Source organism: Cryptomeria japonica, chromosome 9, assembly GCF_030272615.1.
Source record: "Cryptomeria japonica chromosome 9, Sugi_1.0, whole genome shotgun sequence".
Classification (NCBI taxonomy): domain Eukaryota; kingdom Viridiplantae; phylum Streptophyta; class Pinopsida; order Cupressales; family Cupressaceae; genus Cryptomeria; species Cryptomeria japonica.
Window position 1 is genome coordinate 33,565,304 of NC_081413.1, and position 20,751 is coordinate 33,586,054.

Below are 20,751 nucleotides of genomic sequence, written 5' to 3' on the forward strand. Positions count from 1 at the left end.
TGAAACCCTTGAAACATCCCAACATGAAGATCCCCTACCTCTAATCCACCCCGAGCTTATTGATTGGGAAAATGAAGGACATACTGCCATTGATACCTTTCCAAATGACCATGCCATATCTTGATATCTTAATGCAATCGAACCCATAACAACTCTCACCAGGAATGTTAGTAACACATCCTCCAGTCAAGTGGGTGTCAAATCTCCTAGTCGCAAAAGTAAAAATAAAGAAAACAATATTAGGTCTAATGCTGAAAACCATTTATTGGTAATATTAGATCGGAAAAAAGTAAAAAGAAAGGATGCATCTAATGGTGAAAACCTCCTTGAGGCGCCAGAAGATGGGAGATTTGACACTTTACCTGAGCACTATCAAGAAAGCTCATCCATTTTGATCGAACCAACAAATGCAATTAACATTGGCACAATAGAGCAAACAAAGATTCTTCATCCAACGACTTCTCTATCAGAAGAAGAAATGCAACAATATGTGGAATTCTCCGAACGATAGAAAATCAATTTTGCTTGGTCATATGTAGACATTCCAGGGTTAGATCCAAAGCTTTTTATGTATCACTTAAATGTCAGTCCAGGAGCCAAACCAGTCAAACGGAAGTTAAGAAAAATGCATCCTCATATCGCTCTCCTAGTCAAAGCCGAACTAAAGAAATTATTGGATGTAGGATTCATCAGACCTGTAGCATATCCTTAATGGGTATCCAACATCGTTTCTGTTTCAAAACTAGATAAAAGCATAAGAACATGAACAGACTTCAGAGATCTTAATAATGCATGTTCGAAGGATGATTTTCCTTTGCCTAACATCGACATCATTGTAAATTTAACTGCTGGACATTCCATGTTCTCTTTAAAGGATGGTTTCTCCAGATACAATCAGATCAAAATAACACCTGAAGATCAAGAAAAGATAGATTTCACATGTCCATGGGGTACTTTCTGCTAGAACGTCATGCCTTTTGGACTAAAGAACGTCGGTGCTACATATCAAAGAGCTATGACAACTATATTTCATGACATGATGCATACATTCAAGGAAGACTATATGGATGACATCTTGGCTAAATCATACAATAGAGAAGAACATATAGAGATACTGGAAAATATTTTTGACAGGTTAGAACAATACAAGCTATTGCTAAACCCTAAGAAATGTGCCTTTGGTGTTATTTAAGAAAAGTTATTGGGATACATTGTTTCAGCTAGAGGTATCGAAGTGGATCCAACTAAGGTTAAAGAAATCATGGAAATGACATCTCCCAAGAATATAAGTCAACTAAGATCACTCCAAGGAAGACTCCAGTCAATCAGAAGATTTGTTGCTCAGATAAATGTCAACCATTTACTCATCTATTGCATAAAAATGTTCATTTCAAGTGGGACCATCAATGTGAGGACGTATTCAATAAGATCAAGGAATATCTCATGCAACCGCCTGTACTAATGTCACCAATTCGAGGAAAGCTATTATTACTCTATGTATAAATACAAAGCATCATTAGGAGTTTTGCTTGCACAACAGGATAATGAAGGAAAAGAATGAACCATCTACTATGTTGTCTTCAAAATCTGATTCACCTCAACATCCTTATAATAAAATGATTTAAACTCTGTGCAGAAGGGATATTAAAGGGACAACATATGACAAGGTTTGATTTAACCTTCTATACTTCAGACTTACTTAGAGTCCAGGCGGGTATACCTTTGTGAACTAAATTCACACTTTCAAAAGATAAATCAATAGCTCTTAAAACCGGACCAAAATCGCCATTTAGAACGCAAAGCCTTTTCGCTACTTTGCCTAGCGAAATAGCCAAAACCATACATCCATTTGAGAGTTGTGCACAACTTACTGGGCCCGACAACATTAGGAGGAAAAGACATAAGGCGTAAAATTTTATGATTAATTCACATGACCGCCTAGGCAAATGACAAAGGGGGAACACTTCCTATGACCCCAAGACCCATTACTTAAGTGGATAAAGTAACGAAGAAATAAAAACCAGAGGGTTTTTGATAACACATTGAGTGATTTTAAAACTAAAAACCCTAAACCCTTAAGACCCAACATAGAGCTGAAGCAATTGCTAGCATGTCTAATTCAAAATTTCAAAATCATAGCCAATTATGGGAAAGGAAAACCCATTTTTTAAACAGTGACAACAACGGCTTTGACTGGAGATGGTTGATTGCAAGATTGATGCAAGAAAACTCAGAAACTCTGGAGAAACCGACCAAAACATAGACCCAAACAGAAAAACAAGGAAGAAACAAAATATGTACAAACAAGGACCCACTGTGCATGGATATCAAGAGAAATAATGTTTCAGGAATTTTCCATGCACTGGAAGTTCCTGTACTTCATCATTCATGTTCTTCACAAAATATGAATCCTTACCATTTATGTCACAGACCACAAAAGGGCCAACCCATAATGATTCAATTTTTTTATGTTTTCCCTTGTCTTGTCCTTTTGCATTCCATTGAAGAACCATGTCATCAATTTGAAACTTCCTTAATGATGTTCTTTTATCAAAAAGGTATTTGGATTGCAATTGGATCTTTTGATTTCTTTTGTGAGCTAAAGCTCTGAGCTCTTCCACCTCCACAATTTGGATCATTTGATCTTCCATAGGTTCAGATAGCTCCATATCCTCATCTTGCAAGAACTTGTAAACTGGAAGAAGATTATTCACTGGCAATCTGACCTAAGCTCCATAGACCAGTTCAAAAGGGGACATTCCAATAGCCTTTTTAACTGTTATTCTATCCACCCATAGAGCTAACTTCAATTTCTAATCCCAAGATCTTTTATTTTCTTCCAAGATTTTTTTGATGATGTTCAAAAGACTTTTATTGTTGGATTCTGCTTGTCCATTCCCCTGAGGGTGATAAGGTGAAGAGTAAGACATGAGTATTCCATGACTGGTACAAAAGCCTACAAACTCTTCTGATCTGAAACACATGGCATTATCCATCACCAATTTTGCAGGTATTCCAAACCTGGTTACAACATTATCCATCAGGAAATCAATGACAACCTAACTTGTAGCCCTTCTTGTAGGAATAACTTCTATCCATTTTGTGAAATAATCAGTGGCTACTATGATCCATTTGTGACCTCTCCCTGACCTCTCAAAAATCTCTCCAATAAAATCAATGCCCCACAGGACAAAAGGAGCTTCTACAGAGACTGGATTTAGGGGTAAGGCTTCTTCATACTTCAGCTTGGATGAGAATTTCTGACATGGGTCACATTTCTGAACATATGCATGAGTATCTTTAAATAAAGTGGGCCAATAGTATCCAGCCCGGAATTATCTTACCAGCAGTGGTCTTAGCAGAGTAGTGGCCCCCACATACTCCATCATGCATTTCAGTCAATACTCGTTTAGCTTGGAATTCATCGAAACACATTAGTAATTCTCCATCTCTTTTCCTCTAGAATAGATCACCCTAAATGAGCACATACTTTTGTGACTTGAGCTTCAGAGTTCTTTTTTGATTATGTGTCATTCCTTCTCGGAATGCAGCATCTCTTAGGAATCTGACTATCTCTGAGTACCAAGGTTGCCTTTAAATGCTAGTGACTGAAGTATCTCTGACTTCAACATTATGTATTTCAACATTCATAAGATTGGACTCAGTCATGAGTTTAGCCAAACCTAAACCTCTTACCAATTTGGTAATCTTTATCTCCAAGTCAAATTCTTGGATTCTATTAATCCATCTACATCTTTTCCCTGTAACCTCTGACTGGGACAAAATATCCTTAACTGCAGCATGTGGGACATAGGCAATGATATTTGCATTCACCAGATATGGCCTAAAAGCCTTGACAGCTTTGACCAAAGCATAAGCTTGTTTTTCCATGGTCTCATATTTCAATTATGCTGCCTGCAAAGACTTACTGTAGAAGGCTATGGGATGTTCATATCCCTCATTGTCCTTTTGTAACAATACTGCAGCTACTGTATGATATGAAGCAAAGGAAAACAGAGAAAAAGGCTTACTGTAATCAAGATATTTTAGCACTGGTGCTTCCTGAATGGCCTTCTTAATTTCAGCAAAAGCCTTTGAGGCTTCTTGATCCCAACAAAATTTGGTATCCTTCTTAAGCAATTTGACAATAGGCTTCACTATCTCTGCAAAGTTTGCAATCAATCTCCTAACAAAATTCACTTTGCCTAGAAAAGATTGAATACCTTTTACATTCTTAGGTTCAGACACCTTATTTATTGCTTCAATTCTTTCAGGGTCTATCCTTACCCCTTCCTTGGAAACAATGTGTCCCAATAGTTTTCCTTCTGTGACTCCAAAATGGCATTTCTTGGGATTTAGTGACACACCAAATTCCAAAGCTTTATTGAACACCTTTTCCAAATGCCCACAATGATCATCAGCCCTTTTGGAGAAATAGGTTAAATCATCTTGATAAACCACCATGATGATATGAATGAATTCTTTGAAGGCTATATCCATGGCTCTCTGAAATGTAGCTCTAGCATTTTTCAATCTGAACGACATTCTCACGTAGACATATGTTCCCCATGGAGTAGTGAAGGTAGTTTTAAACTGTTCAGATTCCTTCACTAACACTTGATTGTATCCTTAAAAACCATCCATCATGGATAAAAGGCCACATCCTGTCACTCTCTATAGCATGGCTTCCATATTTGGGGAAGAGTAGTTATCTTTCAAAGAGGCAACATTTAAATTTCTGAAATCTACACACAATCTAATGTCCCCATTTTTATTTCTTACTAGGACTAGATTAGAGACCCATGAAGAATGCCTTATTGGTTTGATAATCCCCCCTTCTCTCAATTTAGTCAACTCTTGCTGCATTTTAGTTTCTAACAGGGGATTGATGGGTCTTTGTTTTTTGTCTAAAAGGCTTAGCATCTGGAAGTAAAGGAACTTCATGCTAAAAAAGATCTTGTCTATATGCCTTTAGGTCTTCATAAGACCAAGCAAAAACATGCTTATGTCTTTTTAATAAATTAATAAGGTTAATCTTGACATGAGGGGGTAATTTCTTCCCAATGCACACTAACTTAGGGGATGATTCAGTCCCCAGGTTTACCTCCTCTAGTTCTTCCAACTTGGTAGTAGACTGCTGATGTAAATGACTGTCATTGTAACTAAACATTCTTTCCAGCTCTACCAGCCCTTTAGGTATTTCATTGGTTTCCAACTGGACCAGCTCATTTCCAAAGACTATTTCCCTATTATCCACCACCTCCACCAGTGCATTGCAATCAATCTTCTGTCCATCATAATCATCAACACATTGAATAAACCTAAGAATGTCTTCATCATTAGCAAAAACTTGCCAATTATACACATTATCAGGAATAGCAGGCCTAGATTTTATTTCCACAGTGGAAATACCAGTTAGTGTTGCATCATCATTTTTCAAGGCAACATTAGCTAGGAAATCTGCCATAATATTCTTTGATCACTTTATCCAATTAATATAAAATGCACTAAAATGCTCAATGACATCCCAAACTGCATGTTTATATCTCTTCAATCTATCATTCTTGGATGCATATTTGGATCTTACCTGAGATACAACCAATTATGGATCCCCTAACACTGTTAATAGCTGAATTCCATGCTTCTTTGCAACTTCAAGCCCCAACAATAGAGCCTCATACTCTGCAGTATTATTTGTGCATTGGAAGGCCAATAAGAATGAATACTTGAAAGTTATACCTGATGGGGATACAAAAAGAACCCCTGCTCCAGATCCTTCTTTGGAGCAATCTCCATCAAAATACATCTACCATAATCCATACTATTGTGCTTCTAATTCAACCACAATGGGGTTAGTATTCTTCAATTGGGGTAAAATTGGTTGGAGTCTAAAATTATCAAGATCTACATCAATCATACAATTGAGCATATTAGGGTCTATATTTTCAATTACCCTAGCAGCTCCTGACTCTCTGTACAATTTGACCTGATTTCCATTGATTGGAATGGTGGCATAGGATAAGTCCAGTTGAACATTTCCTCCTACTGCTGCTGCCCACTGCCTAGAAAGTAACATACCATAATGGGGTTTGGTATTAGTAACAATAACATCCATTTTATAGGTTGCCTCAGGGAATACTGCTATCTTTACTTCAACATCTTTCATTGTACCTATCACAGGTACTTCCCTATTATCCATAGCATAGCATTTCCCATACACAGTGATTACTGACAATCCTAATTCTTTCATAACACCATAGGGCATTACATTAGCAGCAGCTCCTGAATCTATCATGCAATTTTTAATCAACCGATTGTTTACTAACAAAGTAACATAGAAAGGGTCTACCTGTGAAGGCTCTTGAGTGATGGTGGTTCCAACATAAACCTTTGGGGTTTGGAACTCTTGATCCTTTCCAATTCTAGATGAACCGGGGGGTAAGACTGTGTCACTATCAGATATATTAGAAAATAAAGACAAGGCTGCATCCCCGTGTTCTTTAATCTTTAGTAATTCTACTAATGGGACAGTAACCTTCATCTAAGTAAGAGCTTGAGCCATGTCAAATGTAGAACTATTTCTTGTTTCAATACTAGCTCTAACTCTTTCTGTCTTGAGCTAACTTGCCTTTTTCACTGTGGCAGCTCCTTGTATGTCAGCAGTATCTGTACTCTTGGGTACATCTTTGACCTATTCCTTCTTTTCTTGACCAGTCTTAGGAACAGTAGTAGTACTACCTATTGCCCCTTTTTTAGTGACCTCTTTTATGAACATAGAACCAGGTTCACCCTGATCAGTGTCCTTCTTGGTGCTCCTCAAGTTATAGTTGTGTTTTGCTTTGGCAATGGCGGCTTTAGTGATATTTTTGACTTCTTCCTCACTAGGCCTCCTAAGATGAACCTCTTCATCCTCAATTGTCACCATATTCAATGTAGGATGCCAATCTAAGGTTAGTTGTCCTTGAACAAACCTTTTATTATCTAGCACATCACTGTATTCACTTTGCATGGACTCCTCATCACTTTCTATGATGGTTTCAAACATATTGATGTTAGGCTCAGCTTCTTGTCTCATAGATTCTTTTAGAGCCTGAGCCACTGCACACTGATGAGGAGAATGTGGTCCATCACAAGCAATACACCAGGGAGTATTTTCTATATTATGGATAGTTTTCCCTTTCAAGGGATCTGGAGTGTCCTGATTTTGGGCAATCTTAGGCTTCTCATTTTGGGGTTTTTCGTCTTTCCAGTTGGTATTATATGGCATGTCATGCAATCTAGGGGGTCTGTCTTGCCAGTTATAATGAGGTTTGTCATTTTTGTTTACCTTGGCAGTCAGATCCTTCATTGCAATAACCAATTTCTCTATCTTATCATCCTCCTTAGCAACTTTATTAGGTTGTTGTTTTGTTTCCTACCATAATCTACCATCTGCTCTTCTTCCTAACTTCCCGGATGCTTTTCTATTACTTTCTACATTTATGGCAATTCTAAAAGCATCTCTCAAGTTATGTGGATTCTTATCTCTCAGGATATAAGCCATCTTAGAATCAAATGCATTGTAATAAGTATTTAAACACATGTTATCATATAATCTCATCACTTGATACAATCTGTGCATAGCCTTTTGGAATCTGGCATTGAAATCAGTGACCATTTCATTATCAGACTTTCTGATGTTATTGAATTCATTGAGCATAAAGCTCACATTAGTCTTATCACCATACTATTCTTGAAAACAATTTTTAAAATCCTCCCATGACCCTATGTTGTTAACTGGAAGACCTCTGAGCCAATCTCTTGCATCATCAACCAAGGATTGAACAAACAATTTCATGATGACATCTTCATCCACTATCTCATAATCATTTATTAGATCCCCAAAAGATTTTAGATGTTCCTCAACACTAATGGCATTGTTCCCAGCAAATTTATGGAGTCTGTCTCTTAACTCAGTAGGAACATGATTTGGATATCTTGGGACCCCATCAAAGAACAATTGTCTATATTGTTCTAAATTGATTGGTCTCCTTTGAAAAGGGGTAATAGCATTATTATTTCCCATGTTCATTCTAATTGTTGGAACTGGAGGCTGAGATATTTGGGTATGGTGACTATTCACAAGGATTTGACTCACTGATGCTACATTAGCAGGCATTGCAGGTTGAATTTTAACATGGGGAAGGGAAATTTGTTGAGGATCAGGCTTATTCAGATCTTCTGATGGAAACATGATGGGGGGAGCCTTTAAGTACCTAATTTTTCTTTCTATTTCCTGATTTGCTGCTTCTAATTTAGCTTTCTCTAGTTCCATTTGGAGATCCTCCTTTCCATTTCTCTCTCATGTGCAGACAACCTATGAGAAATCTCCTCTGCAGTTTTAGATCCAGTTCCATCATCCACCCATTTCTGTTTTCCTTTATCCACACTAGTCCTAGGAAGCTGAGAGTCACTGAATACTTCCCTGTTTGGTTGGACTACTGACCTATATGCTGGCTTAGCCTTGGGGATCAGAATTTCTCTAATCACAGGGCCTTCTTCATCACTCTTTTCTTTTTCTTTGGCCAATACCTCAAGATCAGCTATCTGTCTAAGAAGCCTATCTCTCTCCATTAATATAGCCTTAACCTCTTTCTCCCTATTTGCTTCCTTTTGGGCTCTTAAGGAAATTAGATGGTGAACTCTTTTATTCAGATCTTCAATTTCTTGGGACATTTTATCTTCATCAGGGAAATTTTCCTCAGAGTCTGACATATTGACCTGGTCTATGTCAATCAAACTAATGTTTCCATCTATTGTTCTAGGCATAGAGTGTCTAATTACATTTGAACTGGTCCTATCTCTTGCAGAAACACTAACATGGGACAAATCTTGATTTAAAACAAGTGCATTATCAATATTTCCAAACAATCCTAAATGGAAACCTAATATATCATGTTCTGAATCTCTGGAAGATGAATTAGACTTTGCATAAATAGGTCGATCAGGCATCTTACTAATATTATTGTTCTTTTGTACCCAAGCAACATTTGATGGCTCGTGTAGCACAAATCTCTTCTGTCCCCTTCGTGACTACTCTGGTAAACCTTCCTGCAAAGTTTCATGAGGATGCTTCTTCATGAATGATTCGGTGTTCTTTCCTCCTTGCATTACGCTTGTCTTCTTTTAAAATGATTTACAATTCACAAGGACTGGTTCCAATATAACAAAGTCGCCACCCACAAGAATATGGGAATTATGAAAACAAACTATTAGAATAATATGCAGGAATTCCATAAAAACAATGATTTTCTTTACAACCTTAAGCACAAATCTATGTCTGGATCCTTAATGTGACTTATCCCATCTGGGTCACCACAATATGAACCAAATCTTTCTTAACCAGCAACTTTTAACAATTCATTTGCTCCCCAGTAGAGTTGCCACTTTTGTTGTCTGCAAAATCTGATTCACCTCAAAATCCTTATAATAAAATGATTTAAACTTTGTGCAGAAGACATATTAAAGGGAAGGAAACTCTTAGGACAACATATGACAAGGTTTGATTTAACCTTCTACACTTCGGACTTACTCAGAGTCCAGGCGGGTATACCTTTGTGAACTAAATTCACACTTTCAAAAATAAATCCATAGCAAACCAGTCCAGAAAACCAGTGGAACTAATCACCTTGAATCCAACTGAAACAAAGGAATGAAATTTATACTCATATTCAGTATTTTGATATACAAAACATGCAATAGACAACCTTGATCTATGCCAGTGCCTTATCCAAGGTCACAGAGTCATCTAAATTCAAACAATACTCCTCAAATAAAATATCCCTACACATCCCATTGGTTCGGCTTCTTTTAATCTCTATATATGCCTGACATACATGAGAATTTATGCACACCAAATCAAACTATGCTCATCAAGATTCAAAATATCCTATGAAGAATTTACTGGTAGAGGCGATCTCTATAAATTTAATTCCCCTCCTAAAGAGAAAATCTAGCGAGCACATCTACTGAAAATTGCCTTACAATCCCCGTTCAAATGAAATAACCCTAGATTATTCAGAATGAAACAATAAACACCTGCAAGCACATTCGAAGATGACACAAAGTTTTACTCAAAACTGATGGTCTGTATATTGATATATTTTCAAGAAAAGTATTACAAAAACTTTTGAATATTCTCTATTACACTTAGAAAAGCTCAGATAAATTTTTGCAACGTTTTCTTACATTTCTTTGAGATATTTTTTCTCTTAGTCCTGGTATCCATTTATAACAATATGGATGCACATAGCTTCGGACTTTCCTAGGAGAATTTGTTACAATCATTTGCTGTTCAAGAAGAAGTTACAAAATCTTTTACAAAAACAGTTACAAGTCCTTTTCGACCTCTACAGCTTCTTCTACTTGTTGTTTGGTTGCAACCTCTTCTAACTACTCTACATCCTAGATGGCATATTTTGTTGTCCACTCATTGTACACATCATCAGTTGGCCACACGAAATCAATCACTTTTGTCTTAGCCTTGGTCAATCTTTTCCAGTAATTTCTCATCTTGTTGACTTCTGAATTTAGAAAACCATAATGAGATTTGATTTTCCCTATCTCTTGAATTGTTACAACAAAGAAGGAATCATCATCTAGATTAACAATTCCTTTAATCCTGGCTAATAGTTTGGCCTCTAATTCCTTAAGCCACAATTGTTTGTCCTTTAGTTGATCTGGGCTAGCAAAAACTCCTCAAGAGCTAGGGGATTTGATGATAGGATTGGCCCCTCCTTCATCATGAGAGGCACAAATAGACTCCAAGTCATGCTCTCTAGGCCTCCATTTGTCAAAAATAGGTGTCAGAATGGCTTTATCTCCATTGAGCTCATTCCTCATTTACAAAATCTTGCTTATATTACTATATAGCAATGAGGCACTCATTGTATCTGCAAAACTTGAAATAGTAGCTCTTACTTTATCCTCATATTTCTTGGCATACAGGGCCTGAGCCTGTTTCAAATTCCCTAGCTCTTGAGGAGTAATCTCAATCATCTGGGAGATGGAGCGTGCTGGAGATGGTGGGAACTCAATGATGGGGCTGGTAGGTGGAGGTCTTGCAGGAGAAGAGGAGATCATCAGTGTTGAAGACTCACCTTGATAGTACTGTCCTGTCAACTGGCTTTGCAACTTAGCAATGATGCTATCTCTACCTCTTACCTCTTCCTTAAGACTATTATAGGCCTTCAGAATTGTCTCCAACTTGACTTGGAGGTCTGCTTTCTCCTTGGCCTCCTTTTCTACTACTGCAACACTAAATTTTGCAGTTTCTAGCACAGTACTAGTAGCTTCTACCACCCCTGTGTTCTGCACTCTCTTCACTATCATTCCACCAAGGTAACTTGACCATGGGGTATCTTTGCTTCTCTTACTCTCATCTCTCTTGAGAGAGCACATGATGAGTGCATCATTATCCTTGCTGAAAGTGATTCACTCCATGGGCTTGGTTTCTTTCGTTACTACCTCCAGAACCAGGGCATCTGCTATGTCCCACTCAGGGAGAATAAGCACTCCAGCTTGTGCCACCATATCCCTTCCTTGCTCAAGAGTGATGGTTTTAAATTCTTCCATCATTTCCTATTTTATTTCTTCCTCTACCAGAGTTGGATCTTTGTTAGGCTACTCATCTTTTCTCTTCTCGCATCTTGCATTGTATTTATCTATATTTTGTTTCCATACAAACTGCATAAATGCTCCTAAGGTAACAAAATTGTTGTTAGCTAGGAAAACATCACTTGCTTGCTTTATCTCAAGATCCAACTCCTGGCCATTAAGTTCAGTGGTGGTAATGTCTATTTCGGCAGCAAGGGGTTCTTCTGGCATTCCTTCCTCTATCTCATCATATGTGTAGGCAATTTCCCCTAAATTGCCCAACTGTAAAAGTTGCTTAGCTGCTGCTTGCTCATCACCTATGTGGATAGGGGATTGGGATGGAGAGTACAAAGGTGTAACAGATTGTACCTCTTTTCCTACTCTCTGCCTTTTAGGGCTCTCTTGAATGTCAATAACATCTTGTATCTTCCTCTTTCCTTTGGAGGTAGAGGGCTCCCCTGTTGTAGGCATCAACACACTATAACTAGATTTCTTGTGCAGGGTGTAGTCACCAAGAGGGATTACTTTGGTGGAGGCAGACCTACTTAGAATCATTCTTGCCTTTTCAGGGTTGCTTTTAATCACAACTTCCCTCTTCTCCTTCAGGGTCTGCATCACATCCTCAAAGCAAACAATTAAAAACTTTATTTTCTCATCCAGAGGGAAAAAGCTAGACAATGGGTCATAGCTAGCTTCAAACTGATGCACAAAGTCTAAGGCTTTCTTATAAGCCACCCATTTCTCCTTCCTCAGCTCTTGCTCATCTAAATCAAACTCATTTCTAATGAGGTCTTTAGGAAACTGAAATTGATGGGGTCTACCTCTGCACACTGCTTTCTTTCTAAACATGCCATTAAAGAAATCTTCTGGATCGGCACACCTGGATATTGCAATTGACAAATGATAAGGTTTGAGAAAATCCTCAAAACAATTCCAACCTCCTTTAGTTATTACAAATTGGTGGGCTATGGTAACCATAGGGAAAATAGTCCCTTTACCCCTTCCTGTCAGTTCTACCTCTTGTAGACTACCAATTTGTCAAAGGACTTCTGCAATTCCCACTTTGAGAGGGACCTGATAGGGCAACAAGAATGGAGTGCCTCTGAAACCAGAAACTCTGAAAACTGTTGAGACTGGGTACAGATAAATGTCACCGCAATTGTGAAAAATCTTTATGCTCTCTGCAAATTCTTTAGGTCTAATGAATTCCAAAAGAACCTTGGGGATTCTTGGGTTCTCCGAGCAGAGGAGAGTCCTGATCTTGGATGCAAAATATTTATCAAACTTCAAGAAATTGGCATCCTCTCTATCCCATGACAAGACAATACTCCATAGTTGCACTGGCATCTTTTCTCCTTCCTTCTCTTTGATAAGGTCCAGTCCACTGGCAAAGTAATCACCTCCTTTGAACAGAAATAAATGCATCAGTAGTGAGTACCATCCAAAAGGCCTATCCACCTTTCCATTCTTTATTCCTACTAACCCTCCATGGATAGCATCAACAATGAAAGAAGCATAATCAAATGTTATTGCAAGGGAAGGATTTAAAATCTGAGCAATCATTAACAAGTAGTGATTGGGCATATTCGCTTCAACATCTTCTCCCAAAACTTGGCAAAGTGACCAATACATTCCCTTAGCTCTAAGGGTGAACAAATTTAATGATAAGGGCTCTTCTGTGTTGGGTCCTACAACAATCAACCCACCTATCTTCACAAAAAATTCCTTAAGAGGCCCACTCCTAAGATGATTCCTCTGTGCACTATATACTTGAGCTAATGATTTGAAATTTATGGGTTCAAAAAAAATTGTAAACTCATTTAGCCCAAAAGCACTTCTGAACTCTTCAATATTAATCTCACTAAGGGCTTTTCCATTTATATCCCGAATGCTTCTTGTGACTGGATCATAATTAAGTGCAATTTGGGTCAACAGATCCATGTCCATAAATACCCCTGGGACTACCAACTTCCCTACATCTAATTCCCAGATGCTATTTTGTGGGGCCGGAGAATTCCTCATTCCAAATCCAACCTTAAATAACCCCAACCCAGACAATCCGACCTGTGGATCTCTCAACCAGTTACCCTTATCATATAGCCCTTCTCCTATTTTCAAACGAGGAGCTCTAGGCACTAATTCTTTTGCTTTTGATGCCTGATTAGTTGACAACGTCAATTGCTCAAGAAAATCATCACAAATGGCCCTCTCCGGATAATTGACTTTCCCAGAAAATTCTCTCTTAGGTGCCATTTTGAAAATGCAAGCAATCAAAATACTGCCTCCAAATGGTTCTGTTACAAATCGATATCTTATTTAAAGCACACCACAAAGAAATTGCTACACGAGAGTACAAGAAAACCTATTTTTAGCTCGACTGAATCCGCTCTACAACTAAATTGACTTGCTCTGTATTTGAAGAAAATGGCTCTGTATCTACTCCTCTGCAATAATTCTTTAGAAAGATACCTTCATCCGGTTGATAGGAAATCATATATGGTACCCAGGCTCTTAATTGCAACATTGATTCCGCATGCTTTGGCCGTCCCTTCAGAATTGAATTCATGAGAGAATTCGTATTTTTCGCTCCAATAGGCCATTTGATTCCTGCAATTCTTTCCTTTCTCTCTTTCGCAACTTCATGAAGCATAACCTTCAGGCAATTTCATCCTATGAAATTGCACCAACAGTCCGATCAAAAGAAACTTGATCGACCATTATACTGACTTAACAATCTTGCCTCCGCACTGGGTCCCACCTTCTTTTCACCATTTCGCAGACTTTATCTTTCAAGCACTTCTCCTTCGCAAAATTGCGCTAGGCGTTAGATGGAACTCTAACTGCTCGGTGTTTAACTTTGATCGAAACCGTCGACATCTTTACTAACCGCACCCCTACATTGACTTCTATTAGTTTTCGCTATTTCGCGAAACTTAAACATCTATCAACTTCAGGCTGCAAAATAGCACGAAGTGTTGGATCAATTCATAGATGACTATCCTTTAAGGGAAACCTTCATGCTTGCTTTACTTACACCACCTTTTCATTGGCTACTGGCTACCACGTGGTACTCAACCATTGGCTTTGGAAAACCCTTTTGCATCTAATTCAACATCAGCCACATGTCTCTCCTTTATATCACCGGTTTCACCTTGGCAGGCCCTCAACTTCTTCTGAAACTGCATGTCCACCAACACATCACCATCTAGCTTGACACCTGGATGAACCTCTTTTACTTTCGCTATTTCACAAAGCATATCCTTCAAGCATCTCGCAACCATGAAATAGCACCATCCATTGGATCAAAGCAAAGTCGATCCTCTTTTAACCTTATGTTTTATCTACCTTTGGGGACAAAAAACCTTTTCGCCATTTCGCAGGGTATAAAGCATGAGCATCTTACCCTTGCGAAATCACACGGGCCGTCAAATCATTTTCTACTTTCTTGGTGCTTAACCATCTAAACAGACTCCGGTAGATGTGGGCCCTCCAACTCAACCTCGAACACCTGGCATCTAGTCACTTTCAGAGCTGACATGTCAGTCTTTCATTGGCCAAGAGAAAACACTGGGTTCCAATTAATTCTTACCACCTGCATCTACCAGGTCACCTCTTATCCCGCGGCATGACTCACCTCTGGGACCCACCTTTTAACTCTTAGACCCGCCTTACTGACTATTGTAGCCTCTGCCATGTGCCACCATCTTACTCGCCCTCTCGACCAGCTGGACTATCTACTTGGAATGCCATGTCATTTCGCAACTTTGCGAAAGCTAATTGTCGAGCATTTTCATTCTGCGAAATAGCGCGAATCGTCAGATCAAATGGGAATTGATCGCCTTTTAGTCACTTTTAAAATCCTCGCATGTAGGGTCCCACCAAAAGCTTTTGCCATTTCGCGTAAGGTATTTCGCTTGCAAGTTCAGGCTGCGAAATAACGCCAATCGTTGGATCTTGGATAGGATGAGACCTCTTTAAACTGGACCAAAATCACCATTTAGAATGCAAAGCCTTTTCGCAACTTTGCGGGTTTTAAACCATGCACAACTTCGCCTACCGAAATAGCGAAAATCGTAGATCCATTCGAGAGTTGCGCACAACTTACTGGGCCCGACAACATTAGGAGGAAAAGACATAAGGCGTAAAATTTTACGATTAATTCACATGACCGCCTAGGCAAATTACAAAGGGGGAACACTTCCTATGACCCCAAGACCCATTACTTAAGTGGATAAAGTAACAAAGAAATAGAAACCAGAGGGTTTTTGATAACACATTGAGCGATTTTAAAACTAAAAACCCTAAACCCTTAAGACCCAACACAGAGCTGAAGCAATTGCTAGCATGTCTAATTCAAAATTTCAAAATCATAGCCAATTATGGGAAAGGAAAACCCATTTTTTAAACAGTGACAACATACTACATTAGTAGAACACTAGTAGGATACGAGATCAATTATTCACCAACAAAAATAGCATGCTTGGCAGTAGTTTTTTGCTTCTAAAAAATTATGACACTATTTACTATCTCAGTCCATCAAGTTAATAGCTAAAATTGATCCTCTGAAATATTTACTTAGCAAAGCAACATTAACAGGACGACTAGCGAAATGGATCATGATTCTGAGTGATTTTGATATTGAGTATATTGATAGAAAAGCTATAAAAAGGACAAGTCATTGTAGGCCAACTAGCAGAAGCACCACTTCAAGATGATCATCCTTTACAGATTGAATTTCTCGATGCCAATATCCTAACAGTCTCAATAAAAACATGGTAATTATAATTTGATGGTTCATATACATAACATGGATCAGGAGTAGGTATTCTATTCATCACACCACAAGGTCATACAATCCCAAAAGCATACAAATTAAGCTTTCCATGCACCAACAACAACAAAATATGAAGCTTTGGTAACAGGTATCAAAATGGCTATAGAATGAAACATTACACAACTTCAAGTCTTTGGAGACTCTCAGCTCATCATTAATCAAATCAATGATGACTATCAAACAAAGGACAAGAAATTAATGCCTTATAAAAAGATGGTTGATGATATCAAGAAATACTTTGTAGAAATAACTTTCTAGCAGATTCCAAGGAATGACAACAAAGCAGCAAACGCCATGGCTACACTTGCTTCTCTACTTCAGACACAAGAAAATCAACAACGTTATGAATTCCTGGTGGAAGAGTTGTTTTATCCTGCTCATAATTGTCCCGATTCCCAAACTATCTATCACCTTGTTGGGCATGATTCCTCCCACTATGGCCAAACTTACACATACCTGAAAGATAACACCTTATCTCTCGACTCATCGAAAAACCAAAAGAGAAACTTTATTTGCCAATCCTCTCATTATACTCTCGTCGCGGATACCCTGTTTAAACGAGGTCTAGATGGTACTCTTTTAAGATGTCTCAAACAAGAAGAATCTGAGAAGGCCTTACATGAAGTCCATAATGGCATTTGTGGCACTCATTCAAGTGGTCTTACCCTTTTGAAAAAAGTCATACACTTGGGCTATTATTGGCTGACAATGGAATGAGATTCTTTTCAAATAGATAGAACATGCAAACAATGTCAGATCCATGGGAATTTGATTCATGCACTAGCACAAGAACTTCATGCTTTGCCAACATCTTGGCCTTTTTGTCAATGGGGTCTTGATCTAGTCAAAAAAATAAAACCTTCTTCATGTAATGGTCACAAATTCATCCTTGTAGCTACAAAATATTTCACAAAATGGATTGAGGCAGTACCTCTCATAAATATCATAGGAAAACAAATTGCTGCATTTATCTTGAATTACATCATTTGTTGCTACGGAATACCAATGACCATTATCACTGATAATGGGCGACTGTTCAAGAATCGGGATGTACAAGAGCTATGTGAGAAATTCAAGATCCAACATAGATTCTCCACACCCTACTATCCGCAAGGGAATGAGCAAGAAGAAGCATCAAACAAAACTATTCTGAAAATCCTCAAAAAGAGTGAATGATGCTGGAAGAGATTGGCATATTCAATTGAACCCTGCTCTATGGGCCTACCATACCAGTATTTGCACACCAACAAGTGCCACACCTTTCTCTCTTGTTTATGAATCAGAAGCAATACTGCCAATAGAAGTAGAGATACCTTCTCTATGAGTATCATTAAAAGGTCTCATCCCAGATGAAGAACACCGAGTATCTAGATTACAAGAGCTAGAATTGATCTAGGAACGAAGAAAAAATGCCTTTGATCATCTAAAGGTATATCATCAAAGAATGTGCCAAAGCTATAATCACAGGGTCAAACCACAAATCTTTCAAGTTGGGGAACTAGTACTAAAATAAAATCCACGCAACCAGGCAGATCAAGAAAAGAAAGGAAAGTTTGAACCAAACTGGTTAGGTCCATTTGTGATCACAATAATATTTGGATCGGGAGCATATCAGCTATCGACATAGGATGAAGATCGGCTTGAAGAACCCATCAATAGCATGCATCTAAAGAATTTTTATGTCTGAAAAAGAAGAAAAATAAAAAATAGTGAAAACGCAAAAAATCCCCCAAAAAATGAAAAAGTAGAAAATCCCCCCCCCAAAAAAACAAAAATGAGAAAAAGTGCAATAAAAACAGATGGTGAAAACTTGGCAAACAGGTGCTATTTGTCAGCTAGCTCTTCCATCTATTAGTTCATGCATCTTTCTGCTTGCATTCATTCTTTTTCCATTAGTGTTGTCCATATCCATCATAAAGCTTTGTACATACGTAGACATCCCAGGTGGCTTCTCGCCATGGTTTGGATCATTGGGTATATCATAACGAATTTGTTTCTAGGCTTGGGGAAAAATCTTGCACTTAACAGGGGGCAAAACTTTTGATCATTCTGAGCTTAATCAAATAGGTAGAAGAAACTGTTAGACAACTCTTATCAAGCAAAAAATGTGACATATCCAACATGGAACATGAGATCAAATTATCAACCATCAAACTATCACAAAGTCAGTCTAAACGCATGGATGATATCATTTGGCTAATGATTTTAACATGATTGTTCAACTTTTCTATATTGATTTTTGCTATCCTGATTTCCGAGTGACTCCAGGATGTCTTTGACTAGAGGAACAAGGAAGAAACATGACATTTTTCTTGTCTGCTATCTAAAAATTAATCATTAATATGTGCAAATTTGTCTCAGGACATGATCATCAAAGTATCATAGAAGACATTTCTGATTTGCATATTGAAATGGTTAATACTGCCTGTTTTACGCAAGCAACACTCAGGTCATCTCAGTTTAGTTATACCTCGATGCTTGTGCTAACTTGCCATATCAAAAATCAGGAAAATAGTGCTCAGGTCATCATGGTTTAATTATACCATCAATGTTTGCACTCACTTCCCACATTTCAAAAGCTCAATGATGACAAAAATGCTATAATCCAGTGACAAGTCCGATCGTAGCTTTGCATTTGCATTTATCTTGCATTTCATTCTTGCATGGGATCTCACATGCTCCTCTTATCCAAGGTTCAATCTATCACAGGAATCATCTATTGGTATTTTGGATATGTTGATATGGTTGTGTCATTGATGTCAACACTTGCCAAGCACTTGTCAACACTTGAGAACACTTGGAGTTCTTTGGTTATGTTCACCGGAATGCACAGTCACTGGTATCTGGTTCACCGACAGGATTATATTGTTCACCGACACTGAGAATGATCTATTATCATCTAGAGATTACTTGGTTATATCGAAGATGTCATTTGGACACTTGGTCTTGGTGATTTTTTCATTGGTCTAAACGGGTTTGCATATTTGCTGTTACTGGCAAATAGGTCCAGGATATGCACCCGCAAGCTTATCTATTCCAGACCAACATGACAAGTCATGAAGATGATTTATTATTATTGTAAATGCATTGAGCCGACATCATGCATCACATATTGATTCATTTGTAATTGATTTTATTGTAATATCTTAGTGAGCCGACCTACTCATGTGGTCTTAGGTTTTGGTATATATGTAAGATCTCATTTTATGAGATTATGTGGTAGAGTGTGGAAAAGGATTATAATAAGGTATATGTGAATATAAGCAGAGCTATACACATAGACATCATTCAAGATTGAAGGAAGGTTTGAAGAAGGCAAATCAGAGCTTAACCAATACTAAATCCAGCATATGAAGATCCTATTTTTAGTAGTACATTATCATTGGATTTAACCATCCAATTGTAGTCAGTGTGACTCCCATTTTGTGATTGAGCAGTGAGCTCTAGGTAGTTGGCCTTTCTGCATGTGCAGACTCCATATTGTACACACATACTATCTGCAGTAGTATCATCTGATTGTGGGTAAGGTTTCCCACCATGTTTTTACCCCTTACAGTGTTTCCACGTACAAATAATTGTGTTATGTGTTGTGTATGTTATTTGTCTTTCTGTTTCATGCATTAAACTTTATCGGTACTGCAATTAACTGTTAAAATGTCTACTGGCATTAAAGTTTGGTTTACTAGCATTAAGTATTAAGTTTGGTTAAGTTAGTTTTGATTTATATTTATTGGAAAACTGATTCACCCCCCCCTCTTAGTTGCCTCTGGGACCTAACAATTGGTATCATAACCTAGTCCTCTTTTTGCAGAAGTTTAACAAATTGAGGAGATCCTATGTCTACTACCTATTTCAGGAAGGATAGTCTGAAGCTTGATGGAACCAACTATGGTATATGGAAGATCAGGATGGAGACACATTTGAATTGCATTGAAAATAACATATGGGATGTTACAAAGAATGGCTATGCTATTCCTACTCAAGGTCAACCTATTCCACCAACCTTGGCTAAAGATGAGGAAAATGATTGCAAAGCAAGATAAGCACTTTTGAGCGCATTGTCAGATCAGAAAATCATGGGATTATCAGATAGATCTACTGCTAAATCTATTTGGGATAAATTGGAGACATTGAATGAAGGTGATACCATAGTTAAAATTGCAAAACTGGAATGCTTCTGGGTCAAGTATGAAAATCTGAAAATGGAAGAAGATGAAAGGATTTCTGCTTTTATGGAAAGAGTCAATGAAATTGTTTTGGGTATACAATGTTGTGGAGGAACC